Below are 14,892 nucleotides of genomic sequence, written 5' to 3' on the forward strand. Positions count from 1 at the left end.
ATAGGTATAGAAGAGAGTGAAGACTCCCAGCTCAAAGGACCAGTAAATATCTTCAACAAAATCATAGAAGAAAACTTCCCTAACCTAAAAAAAGAGATACCCATAGACATACAAGAAGCCTACAGAACTCCAAATAGATTGGACCAGAAAAGAAACACCTCCCGTCACATAATTGTCAAAACACCAAACGCACAAAATAAAGAAAGAATATTAAAAGCAGTAAGGGAAAAAGGTCAAGTAACATATGAAGGGAGACCTATCAGAATCACACCAGACTTCTCGCCAGAAACTATGAAGGCCAGAAGATCCTGGACTGATGTTATACAGACCCTAAGAGAACACAAATGCCAGCCCAGGTTACTGTATCCAGCAAAACTCTCAATTAACATTGATGGAGAAACCAAGATATTCCATGACAAAACCAAATTTACACAATATCTTTCTACAAATCCAGCACTACAAAGGATAATAAATGGTAAAGCCCAACATAAGGAGGCAAGCTATACCCTAGAAGAAGCAAGAAACTAATCGTCTTGGCAACAAAACAAAGAGAATGAAAGCACACAAACATAACCTCACATCCAAATATGAATATAACGGGAAGCAATAATCACTATTCCTTAATATCTCTCAATATCAATGGCCTCAACTCCCCAATAAAAAGACATAGATTAACAAACTGGATACGCAACGAGGACCCTGCATTCTGCTGCCTACAGGAAACACACCTCAGAGACAAAGACAGACACTACCTCAGAGTGAAAGGCTGGAAAACAACTTTCCAAGCAAATGGTCAGAAGAAGCAAGCTGGAGTAGCCATTCTAATATCAAATAAAATCAATTTTCAATTAAAAGTCATCAAAAAAGATAAGGAAGGACACTTCATATTCATCAAAGGAAAAATCAACCAAGATGAACTCTCAATCCTAAATATCTATGCCCCAAATACAAGGGCACCTACATACGTAAAAGAAACCTTACTAAAGCTCAAAACACACATTGCACCTCACACAATAATAGTGGGAGATTTCAACACCCCACTCTCATCAATGGACAGATCATGGAAACAGAAATTAAACAGTGATGTCGACAGACTAAGAGAAGTCATGAGCCAAATGGACTTAACGGATATTTATAGAACATTCTATCCTAAAGCAAAAGGATATACCTTCTTCTCAGCTCCTCATGGTACTTTCTCCAAAATTGACCATATAATTGGTCAAAAAACGGGCCTCAACAGGTACAGAAAGATAGAAATAATCCCATGCGTGCTATCGGACCACCACGGCCTAAAACTGGTCTTCAATAACAATAAGGGAAGAATGCCCACATATACGTGGAAATTGAACAATGCTCTACTCAATGATAACCTGGTCAAGGAAGAAATAAAGAAAGAAATTAAAAACTTTTTAGAATTTAATGAAAATGAAGATACAACATACTCAAACTTATGGGACACTATGAAAACTGTGCTAAGAGGAAAACTCATAGCGCTGAGTGCCTGCAGAAAGAAACAGGAAAGAGCATATGTCAGCAGCTTGACAGCACACCTAAAAGATCTAGAAAAAAAAGAAGCAAATACACCCAGGAGGAGTAGAAGGCAGGAAATAATCAAACTCAGAGCTGAAATCAACCAAGTAGAAACAAAAAGGACCATAGAAAGAATCAACAGAACCAAAAGTTGGTTCTTTGAGAAAATCAACAAGATAGATAAACCCTTAGCCAGACTAACGAGAGGACACAGAGAGTGCGTCCAAATTAACAAAATCAGAAATGAAAAGGGAGACATAACTACAGATTCGGAGGAAATTCAAAAAATCATCAGATCTTACTATAAAAACCTATATTCAACAAAATTTGAAAATCTTCAGGAAATGGACAATTTCCTAGACAGATACCAGGTATCGAAGTTAAATCAGGAACAGATAAACCAGTTAAACAACCCCATAACTCCTAAGGAAATAGAAGCAGTCATTAAAGGTCTCCCAACCAAAAAGAGCCCAGGTCCAGACGGGTTTAGTGCAGAATTCTATCAAACCTTCATAGAAGACCTCATACCAATATTATCCAAACTATTCCACAAAATTGAAACAGTTGGAGCCCTACCGAATTCCTTCTACGAAGCCACAATTACTCTTATACCTAAACCACACAAAGACACAACAAAGAAAGAGAACTTCAGACCAATTTCCCTTATGAATACCGACGCAAAAATACTCAATAAAATTCTGGCAAACCGAATTCAAGAGCACATCAAAACAATCATCCACCATGATCAAGTAGGCTTCATCCCAGGCATGCAGGGATGGTTTAATATACGGAAAACCATCAAGGTGATCCATTATATAAACAAACTGAAAGAACAGAACCACATGATCATTTCATTAGATGCTGAGAATCATTTGACAAAATTCAACACCCCTTCATGATAAAAGTCCTGGAAATAATAGGAATTCAAGGCCCATACCTAAACATAGTAAAAGCCATATACAGCAAACCAGTTGCTAACATTAAACTAAATGGAGAGAAACTTGAAGCAATCCCACTAAAATCAGGGACTAGACAAGGCTGCCCACTCTCTCCCTACTTATTCAATATAGTTCTTGAAGTTCTAGCCAGAGCAATCAGACAACAAAAGGAGATCAAAGGGATACAGATCGGAAAAGAAGAGGTCAAAATATCACTATTTGCAGATGACATGATAGTATATTTAAGTGATCCCAAAAGTTCCACCAGAGAACTACTAAAGCTGATAAACAACTTCAGCAAAGTGGCTGGGTATAAAATTAACTCAAATAAATCAGTTGCCTTCCTCTATACAAAAGAGAAACAAGCCGAGAAAGAAATTAGGGAAATGACACCCTTCATAATAGACCCAAATAATATAAAGTACCTCGGTGTGACTTTAACCAAGCAAGTAAAAGATCTGTACAATAAGAACTTCAAGACACTGAGGAAAGAAATTGAAGAAGACCTCAGAAGATGGAAAGATCTCCCATGCTCATGAATTGGCAGGATTAATATAGTAAAAATGGCCATTTTACCGAAAGCAATCTACAGATTCAATGCAATCCCCATCAAAATACCAATCCAATTCTTCAAAGAGTTAGACAGAACAATTTGCAAATTCATCTGGAATAACAAAAAACCCAGGATAGCTAAAGCTATCCTCAACAATAAAAGGACTTCAGGGGGAATCACTATCCCTGAATTCAAGCAGTATTACAGAGCAATAGTGATAAAAACTGCATGGTATTGGTACAGAGACAGACAGATAGACCAATGGAATAGAATTGAAGACCCAGAAATGAACCCACACACCTATGGTCACTTGATTTTTGACAAAGGAGCCAAAACCATCCAATGGAAAAAAGATAGCATTTTCAGCAAATGGTGCTGGTTCAACTGGAGGGCAACATGTAGAAGAATGCAGATCGATCCATGCTTATCACCCTGTACAAAGCTTAAGTCCACGTGGATCAAGAACCTCCACATCAAACCAGACACACTCAAACTAATAGAAGAAAAACTAGGGAAGCATCTGGAACACATGGGCACTGGAAAAAATTTCCTGAACAAAACACCAATGGCTTATGCTCTAAGATCAAGAATCGACAAATGGGATCTCATAAAACTGCAAAGCTTCTGTAAGGCAAAGGACACTGTGGTTAGGACAAAACGGCAACCAACAGATTGGGAAAAGATCTTTACCAATCCTACAACAGATAGAGGCCTTCTATCCAAAATATACAAAGAACTCAAGAAGTTAGACCGCAGGGAAACAAATAACCCTATTAAAAAATGGGGTTCAGAGCTAAACAAAGAATTCACAGCTGAGGAATGCCGAATGGCTGAGAAACACCTAAAGAAATGTTCAACATCTTTAGTCATAAGGGAAATGCAAATCAAAACAACCCTGAGATTTCACCTCACACCAGTGCGATTGGCTAAGATCAAAAACTCAGGTGACAGCAGATGCTGGCGAGGATGTGGAGAAAGAGGAACACTCCTCCATTGTTGGTGGGGTTGCAGACTGGTAAAACCATTCTGGAAATCAGTCTGGAGGTTCCTCAGAAAATTGGACATTGAACTGCCTGAGGATCCAGCTATACCTCTCTTGGGCATATACCCAAAAGATGCCTCAACATATAAAAGAGACACGTGCTCCACTATGTTCATCGCAGCCTTATTTATAATAGCCAGAAACTGGAAAGAACCCAGATGCCCTTCAACAGAGGAATGGATACAGAAAATGTGGTACATCTACACAATGGAATATTACTCAGCTATCAAAAACAACGAGTTTATGAAATTCGTAGGCAAATGGTTGGAACTGGAAAATATCATCCTGAGTGAGCTAACCCAATCACAGAAAGACATACATGGTATGCACTCATTGATAAGTGGCTATTAGCCCAAATGCTTGAATTACCCTAGATCCCTAGAACAAAGGAAACTCAAGACGGATGATCAAAATGTGAATGCTTCACTCCTTCTTTAAATGAGGAAAAAGAATACCCTTGGCAGGGAAGGGAGAGGCAAAGATTAAAACAGAGACTGAAGGAACACCCATTCAGAGCCTGCCCCACATGTGGCCCATACATATACAGCCACCCAGTTAGACAAGATGGATGAAGCAAAGAAGTGCAGACCGACAGGAGCCGGATGTAGATCGCTCCTGAGAGACACAGCCAGAATACAGCAAATACAGTGGCGAATGCCAGCAGCAAACCACTGAACTGAGAATAGGTCCCCTATTGAAGGAATCAGAGAAAGAACTGGAAAAGCTTGAAGGGGTTCGAGACCCCAAAAGTACAACAATGCCAAGCAACCAGAGCTTCCAGAGACTAAGCCACTACCTAAAGACTATACATGGACTGACCCTGGACTCTGACCCCATAGGTAGCAATGAATATCCTAGTAAGAGCACCAGTGGAAGGGGAAGCCCTGGGTCCTGCTAAGACTGAACCCCCAGTGAACTAGTCTATGGGGGGAGGGCGGCAATGGGGGGAGGGTTGGGAGGGGAACACCCATAAGGAAGGGGAGGGGGGAGGGAAAAACAAAAAAAAAACAAAAAAAAAAGAATGCATCTGCCAGAGGAAAAAAAAAAAGTCATCTGTTTCCTGTGCTGTAACTATTTTAGAACATGCTTAATATCTATTCTATATTATTGATGAATAATGTTACATTAATAGAACAGAACTCTACACAATTCTGTCTATATTTCTAAAAAGTCATGTGTTTAAATATTATAATTTGTGTATTTCTGTTGAATTCCTCTTAGAATTTTCAATTAGTTTTCATTTTAATTTATATAATTAATTTTATCAGATATATAGAGTACAATATTGTACATTTTAAAATAGTAGTGTGCAATTCATGAGATAAAATTTAATTAGTTTAAACATTTCTGTCCCCAAAACATCTATTCTTTCTTTTAAAAATGGCAATCTTCTCATTTTGCCTTTGGATTTCTATATTGAGTTATGTTCATTTATGGGAATTATATTAAACAAATAGGCTAAAAGTTAAAAAAAAAAAGTCCCTATAGTCTATCACAGTCTCAACAGTGTTTAAAAATTTGAAGTTTAAAGTCTCTTCTGAGATTTATGTAATTGTAATTAAGGTCCCCTATCAAATAAAAATTAAAAAAATCACATACTGCCAACCTATAATGACACAAGATATACATTTCCGTTGAAAATGGAAGAAAGGGAACGCAGTGAGGAAACACTGGCCCAAAGAGAGACTGAAAAACAGTCAGGGAGCTCCTATCTCTGCATCTCCATGTCTGATCTCAAAATGTTTTTCAGATCTCCAACTTTTATCAGCTTTGTTGGTTACAACACACTTCTTTCTCTTAGGCTGGTTCTACTCCCTGTTACTAACTCTCCCTGGCAGGTATCTCACAGCTCTGCTAGCTTGAACATCTTATGGTCTCCCAGGCAACCAAAGCTTCACCTTCACAACTTTATGCAATGGCCTTCATGCAGGGACTCCCTACCACATACCTGGCTTCAGCCACTTTTCCTAGTTGTGGAGGGCAATTCCATAACTGTTTTCTTCTCCCCTTGACTTTAAGCCAGAATCACATGGCCGAAGCTGCCATGTTCTGCTGCTTTCTGGAACCGGAGCATGGCCCCCTCACTCAATTATATCTTTACCAGCTTTCTGTTTTCAATCGTTTCCTTCATTGCCTAAGCTTGACTGTCCCAGAACTCTATCTGGAGACCAAGCTGGCCTTGAACTCAGTGATCTCCTCTTGCCTCTGTCTCCTGAATGCTGAGATTAAAGGAATATACTACTGAACTGAGGCCTAATCTGTTCTTTAATTTCTTTTCACAAGTTCAAAGCTTAGTTGAATGAGGCCATGCATATTACTTACTTATCTACACCACTCTACTTATTCCATTTAATCTCAGATTTTTCTTTATCTCTTTGAACACAGGACACAGCTCCATTTCACTTCCTGGTGCCCTCTTTCTCCTCAAATCATACATTTTTGGATTCTTCTATGCTCAGCTTGCTCCTTTTCATTATAAATCTGAATAAGGATGAACACTAGTAACCACAGGGCCAAGTGAACACAAGGCTGTTTTGAGATTCTCTCTGCCAATGAATTAATCCAAAACTCCTTAATTTAGTCAGATATTTTGGGTAAGGGCAAATGTAGCCACATTTTTAATCAAATATCACAAGAATACTCTCTAGGCCACATACTAAAATTCTCTGAAACCTCCTAAGCCAGGCCCCCACAGTTCAAATCGACCCCCAGCACTGCTGTCATTCATATTTCCACTAGGATGGCCTATCGAGCCCCTCTTAAAGCATTCCTAATCCAAAATCCCCAAATCCACATTTCTCCAAACAAAAATACGGTCAGGGTTATCACAGAAATACCCTAGTCCCTTGTAGCAACTTCTGTCTTGCTTAGGATTTTATTGCTGTGAAGAGACCCCATTACCATAACAACTCCTATAAAGGAAAACCTTTAATTGAGGCTGGCTTACAGTTTCAGAAGTTTAGGCCATTATCACCATAGCATGAAACATGGTAGTGTTTGGGCAGACATAGTGCTGGAGAAGGAGCTGAGAGTTTTACATCTTGATCCATAGGAGAAGCAGAAGAAGACTGAGTGCCACACTGGGCATAGCGTGATTATATAAGACCGTAAAGCTTGCTTCCACAGTGACATATTTCCTCCAATAAAGCCATATCTACTCCACCAAGCCCACACCTCCTAATAGTACCACTCCCTATGGGCCAAGCATTCACACACATGAGTCTATGGAGGCCATTCCTATCCAAACCATCCCCACCTATCTGTCTCTCTGTCTCTCTGTCTCTCTGTCTCACTATTTCTCTCTCTTACACACACACATAAACTCACATATATTTACACACACATACACACATAAAATCATTCCATTGTTTTCTTTTCCACCTTAAAATTTGTCCATTACTTATCGATTAAGAAAAATATTCATTAGCCACATGTTATTGTTTTAAAATTTAAGAACACAGGGTGAAGGCAAAACTTTTATGAATTTTAATTTAAAGAAATCCCAAATTCTTTTGTATTCTGAAAAGATTCTAGCCCTCTTGTACTAAACTGTTTGCTAGAATCATAATATCTGTAAAAATCTAGTTGAGCCTCCTTTTTCTTGAATCAGCCGTGGGGGTAGTGAACACTGTAACCATCTAAAATTCCAGTTATTTTGGCCAGAATCTAAATTTGAGGTTCTCTCCAAGTTTCAGAGACCATAATAGTTGTCTTTGACCCTAGATTCTATATAACTAGTTTTTCAATCTCTTTGCTTGACCCCCAAACCAAGAAATTTCATTCTATGTAACTTCTAGCTCGTGTATCTGTCTACAAAAATATAATACTACAATTCAGATCTTTGTAAAATGTAATTGTGCTAGGCTTTGACTACATAAAAAAGTCCACTTTTTGCAATTTCAATTTACATACCATGACATCTGAAATCTATTTTAAAAATTTAAAATTTTTATTTTTTCTCCATATTTAATCAATCCTTTTAGTGTTTGTCATCATTCTTTTTTCTCTTATTAATACTGACTGATTTTGAACATATGCATGTGTTTTGTGCATGACACTTTCATGGGCACGTGTACAAAGGTACACGTGTAGAGGTCAAAGGACAACTTTGTGGGCATCCGTTTTCTTCTTCCAACTTTATGTGGATTCCAGGGACGGAATTCAGGACATCTGCTTGACAAGTGTCCTAACCTTCTGAGCTATCTCACTATCCCAGTCCTTCCTTTGTCTCAAAACATCTGGTACTCTGTGGTTTTAATTCGTATTTGTAAATAAAGGAACTGATTTATTACTGTAAGGGTCAGGGGATCATTAGCTGTTTTCAAACCATTCTTAGAGAAAATGTCTCCTTAAAAGGTAGAAATTCACCAAGACATTCACCAGTGGAGTCTATGGAGATTCTTCCTTCCTGAGGATACAGGGCAACTTTTCTGAAGGGCCTGTGAATGACTTCTCTAAATCAGTTACATGAATGGTCTCTGATTCAACCTGTAGCCAGCGTCCTTGCTCCTGGGGCCTGTTCCGAAGGTCAGACTGCAGTCTAAGCAAGCACTCACGTTCAGTCTTCATGCCTCCAGGTATCTCAATTTCCATTTTACTGTTTATTGCTAAAGAATGTTCAAACTGACCCTGTCTCCACTCTTGAACAGTTCTCACAGCACCACCTGGTTGAATGACAGCTCTAGTTGCCAACTTTCTCCGAGTTCCTAACATTCTTCTTCCTGGGAATCTACAGGATGTTTGCAGAGATAGCTCAGATTTGACATCTTATGTCCAGGGCTCTCAGATTGGTTCCTTCCTTGTGTAACTTCCATTTTTTGAACTATGGATTAAATGAGGTAAACTTTGTTACTCTGGTATAATAGGGATATTTTCCCCATTAGACAGCATGAATAAACCAATAGGCAAAAATTATAATTATCAGATGTACACACACACACACACACACACACACACACACACACACATGCATACACAAGCAACACACACTGAAACACAAATATATAATTTTCTTTTTTTAAAATCCTAATGCCAGGGGTTGGGGATTTAGCTCAGTGGTAGAGCGCTTGCCTAGCAAGCGCAAGGCCCTGGGTTCGGTCCCCAGCTCCGAAAAAAAGAAAAGGAAAAAAAAATCCTAATGCCATTTCTATTAATAATAACAGCTTATGTTGTTTTTACTTGCTATAGGATAGACATTGTTGACCTCTACATATACATATATATTGACCTATTTTATACACACACATGTGCATACGTCAGCAACATGATTATTAAGGTCATTTTAGAGGGAAGAAATTTTCTATTTTCCTCTTTTTCAGCTATAATTTTCAAGAGACTTAATGCACGTGCATGTCATTCAGAAACACACATAAACACACACTGCTTTAGCCAACACTTAAGCAATCACACTTCTGTTACATGTTCTCTGAAATAAACTTACTCCACGAGGAAAATTATTCACAAACCATTCTCAGTTGTACAAATAGCTGATCAACATAAATGGTTATGGTGAAAAATAGCAAATTGCCAGATGAGAGGAAGGGAAGGTTTGGGGGGGAGAGAGAAAGAAAGAGGAAAAAGAGAGAGAGAGAGAGAGAGAGAGAGAGAGAGAGAGAGAGAGAGAGAGAGAGAGAGAGAGAACAAATCAGGTGTATTTGGAGACAACAGCAGAAAATGCCAGTTGTAAGCATCAATACATGGAGTGGACAGATAAGGTCTGAAAACAGGTGGCCTTCAGCACCGATTGTTTCCTCAGATCACAGATGGAAGGTTCAGGAGGTCCCATATCTACTGCAGAGCTTACCATTCCTGTGGACCTGACTGTTCACCTAACTCACCCTTCCCTCATTCTGAGGGCAGAGGCTGCTGCCATGATTGCCACCCAATTGATTCTGAAGGTGAAGATGACTTCTAAGGGGTAATACACAATTTAACTTAATATAGCATGATATAATATACTATGTATGATAAAACAAAAGCTAACACATCACAATTGGATGAAACAAACAGAAGTCAAAGAGCCTAAGAAAAGACACAAGAAACAGAGGCTAACTCATACACACACTCAGGAATCACATAAAAACACTACGCTGTACAAATATGTAAAATAAAATAAAAAGTTAGACAAAGAAATGCTCGGTATCTTTAGCCACTAGGGAAATATAAGTAAAACCTACTTTCAGCCATCTCTCCAGCCCAGATTTCCATTTTTTTTTTTTTTTTTTTTTTTTTTGGAGCTGAGGACGGAACCCAGGGCCTTTCCCTTGCTAAGCAAGCGCTCTACCACTGAGCTAAATCCCCAACCCCCCAGATTTCCATTTTTAAGAACTCTGGACCTGTACCCTAATTTTAATTAGGTTACTTGTTTTCTTGTTATCTAGTTCTATGAGTTCTTTATATATTTTGGATATTAGCCCTCTATTGGATGTATATTTGCTAAAATTTATATATACCTTCTCACTCTGTAGTTGCCACTTTGTGAATGATGGTGTTTGTTGCTGTGTAGAAGCATTTCAGTTTCATGAGGATCCACTTATTAATTGTTTATCTTAGTGCCTGTGCTAACAGTGCCCTGTTCAGAAAGTCTTTTCATCTGCCAATAGTTCTAGGCTATTTCCCACTTTCTCTTCTATCAAATTGAGTGTGTCTGGTTTTACTTTGAAGGTCTTTGATTCATTTGGAGTTGAGTTTTGTGCAGGGTGAAAAGTATGGATCTAATTGCATTTTTCTAAATGCCACCATCCAGTTTCACTATCATCATTTGTTTTTTTTCCAGTGCATATTTCTGGCTTTGTTGTCTAAAATCAGGTGTCCACAGGTGTCTGGATTTATGTCTAGGACCTCAATTCAATTCCATTGATCAATGTGTCTGTTTTTTGTGCCAATGCCATGCTGCTTTTTATTACTATAGCCCTGTACTATACCGTACTATACCGTACTATACCATACTATACCATACTATACCATACTATATATACTATACTATACTATACTATACTATACTATACTATACTATACTATACTATACTATACTATACTATACTATACTATACCATACTATACCATACTATATATACTATACTATACTATACTATACTATACTATACTATACTATACTACTTCTATACTATAATTTGAAATCATGGGTGATGATACCTCCTGCGGTTCTTTTGGGACTGTTTTAACTATACTGTAGGGTTTTGTTTCTGTTTTTCAGTTTTTTGTTTTGTGTTGTTGTTTTGGGGTGTGTGTGTGTGTGGGTGTGTGTGTGTGTGTGTGTGTGTGTTTCAGTATGAAGTTGAAAATTGTACTTTGAAGACCTATGAAGAATCTTGTATGATTTTGATGGGGATTGCATTGAATCTATGGATTGCTTTTGGTAAGATCTTGGTCAATGTTCTCCTGTGAAGAGACACTATGACCATAGTAACTCTTACAAAAGAGAACACTTAATTGAGGTTTGCTCACAGTTTCAGAATTTTGGTCAGTTCTTATAATTGTGGGGAGCATGATGCCATACAGACAGACATGGTGCTGAAGAAGTAGCTGAGTGTACAGAATCCAAATCTATAAGCTGCAGAAGGAGAAAAAACTGGGCTTGGCACAGGATTTTTGAAACCTTGAAGCTCACTTCTATCAACACACATTCACCAACAAAGCCACACCTTCTAATCTTTTCAAATAATGCCAAATGACCAAGTGTTGAACTCTTTGAGTCTGTGGCAGTCATTCTCACTGAAACCACCACAGTGGGATGACTAATGTTACTATAATACTACTACTGAGCCAAGAGAATACAAGATTTTTCTATCTTCCTCAGTGTTTTCAAGGTTTTATCATACAAGTCTTTCCTTTGTTAGGTTAGAGCTACCTGAAGATATTTTATACTATTTGAACCCACTGAAGCTATTTCTTATTTTTACCTTTAGGATTTATATATAGGATGGCTACTAAATTGTGAGTTAATTTTACATCTAGCTATTTGCAGAAAGTGTTTATCAGCTAGATGTGGGAGTTTTGCATATTATCATATGCAAATACACTTTGACTTCTTCCTTTTCAATTTGTATTCCCTTGATTTCATTTAATTGCCTTATTCCTCTAGCTAAGATTTCAAAAACTGTATTGAGTAAGTATGGAAAGAGTGAAAAACCTTGTCATTTCTGATTCTAGTGATCTGTAATTCTCTTTCTTGAAACAATTTGGGCAATGCTCCTTCTATTTATATTTTGTGAAATATTTTAGGAGTATTGGGATTAACACTTCCTTGAAACTCTGATAGAATTCTGAGCTAAAAAACCCTTTGGCCTTGGGCTTTCTACGGTTGGGATATTTTTAATTACTGTTTCTGCTTCACTTAAGGCTATAGGTCTGTTTAAATTGCTTATCTGCTCTTGATTACATACAAGATCAGATAAAGACACATACTGCTTGGTATGTGGTAGGTATCTTAAACATTAAGATTCTTTGGATTTTCTTGCTGCCTGGTTTTATGTTCCCTCCTTTATCTCTAATTTTGTTAATTTAGATATTCCCTTTCTGTCTTTTAGTTAATTTGGATAAGGGTTTGTCAATCTTCAGTTTTTCTCAAAGAACTAACTCTTTGTTCCATTGATTCATTATGTTTCTTTGTTTCTATCTGATTGATTTCCACCTTGAGTTTGATTATTTCTTGGCATCTATTCCTTTTGGATATGATACCTCCTTTTTTCCCAAAGAGTCAGGTGTGCTATTAAATTACAAGCATGAGTTTTTTTGTTTGGGTTTATTTGTTTGTTTGTTTGTTTGTTTTCGAAATATGAGCACTTATTAACTGTTTACTTGCTGCTTAGACCGGTCTTCCTGTGTCTCACTTTTTTGAGTATGTTGAGTATTCATTTTTATTCAATTATAGAAAGCCATCACTCCCTTTCTTAATTTTTGTCTTGAACCATTTTTCATTCAGTAGAAAATCGTTCAACTTTTATGAGGTTACAAGCTTTTTGTTGTTTCTGTTGGTGTTGATATCAGTTTAATCCATGGTGATCAGATAGGGTGAGGAGTATTATTCTAATGTGTGTGTGTTGAGACTTGCTTTTTGTTGAGTATATGGTCAGTTTTGGAGAAAGTTCCATGAAGTGCTGTGAGGAATGTATATTTGTTTGTGTTTAAGTAAAATGTTCTGTGTCTGTTAGGTTTATTTGACTTATCATGTCTATTAGTTCCAGTATCTCTGTTTAGTTTTCATCTGGATGACCCATCTATTGGTGAGAGTTGGTTACTGAAGTCTTCCACTGTCAGAGTATGAAAGTCAATATATAATTTAATCTATAGTAGTGTTTCATTTATGAACTGGGGTGTCCTTGTGTTTGGGCCACAGATATTAAGAATTTCAATGTCCTTGTGATAGATTTTACTTTGATTAATAAATAGGGTCCTTCCCCAACTCTTCTGAATAGATTTGTTTTGAAATCTATTTGTCAGATACTAAAATGGCTATAGCAGCTTACTTCTCTGGCACATTCCCTAGAAATACATTTTCTTAGGTGATATCCTTGATAGTGAGGTGTGTTTCTTAGATAAGGCAAAAGGATGGATATTGTTTTCACTTCCATTCTGGTAGTCTGTCTTTCTATAGGGGAATTGAGTCCATTGATGTTAAAGATATAAATAAATTTTGATTGCTGTTCAGTTGTTGTTGTTGTTGGTGGTGGTGGTGGTGGTGGTGGTAGTGGTGGTGGTGGTTTGTGCGTGTGTGTGTGTGTGTGTGTGTGTGTGTGTGTGTCTTTAGGCTGGATTTTTCTTTCTAAAATCTTCTGTAATGCTAGATTTGTGATAGATATTTCTTAAATTTAGTTTTTTTCATGGAATATTTTGTTTCTTGCATCTATAGTGGTTGAAAGTTTTGCTGGTTATACTCTATGCATCTTTGGTCTCTTAGAGTCTGTAGAGAATCTGGCTGGGTCTTTCTAACTTTTAGAGTCACCATTGAGAAAGTTGGGTGTTACTCTAATAAGTTGGTCTTCATATGCTACTTGGTCTTTTTCCTTTCATCTTTTAATATTCTTTCTTTGTTCTGTACATTTAGTGTTTTGATTATTTTGTGCTAGGTGTGGGTGAGTGGGATGGAAGTGGATTTCCTTTCCGATATAGTCTGTTTGGTGTTCTGTAAGATTCTTGTTCCTTGATAGACAACTTGATTTTTAGGTTAGGCAAATTTTCTTCTATAATTTTGCTTTGGAAATATTTTCATTGCTTTTACCTGGTTTTCTTTTCCTTTCTCTATTTCTATTATTCTTAGATTTGTTCTTCTTACTGTATCCCAGATGTTTCCTGGATGCTTTCTCCCAAGATTTTCATAGATTTAACCTTTTCTTTGGCTGAAGTATCCGTTCCTTCTGTCATGTTTTCAATTCCAGCTATTTTCTCCATCTCTTCTGTTCTATTGGTTAGATTTGCTTCTGAGGGTTCCTGAATTTTTCATTTCCAGATGTCCTTCAGTGTGCATTTTCTTTATTGATATTCACTTTCAGGTCTTGGATGGTTTCATTTATTTCCTTCCACTGTTTGTGTTTTCAAAGATTTCTTTAAAGGACTTATTTGTTTCCTCTTTAGGAACCTCTATCATATGCATAAAGGCTTTTTAAAAATTTTCTCCCTTGTGCTTCAGGTATGATGTAATACTCAGAGCCTGATCTGGTAGAGTTGTTATTCTCTAGTGGAAACACATTGTTTTGACTGTTACTGACAGTATTTACACAGATGTCTTCATTTCTATGTTTGGGAAGATTGTAATTTAGGTACTGGTATATGATCATGTCTTTGTTGGATAGGTGTTTTCCTTGGATTAT

The sequence above is a fragment of the Rattus norvegicus genome, chromosome 4 (genome assembly GCF_021556685.1).
Source record: "Rattus norvegicus strain SHRSP/BbbUtx chromosome 4, alternate assembly SHRSP_T2T, whole genome shotgun sequence".
NCBI classification, from domain to species: domain Eukaryota; kingdom Metazoa; phylum Chordata; class Mammalia; order Rodentia; family Muridae; genus Rattus; species Rattus norvegicus.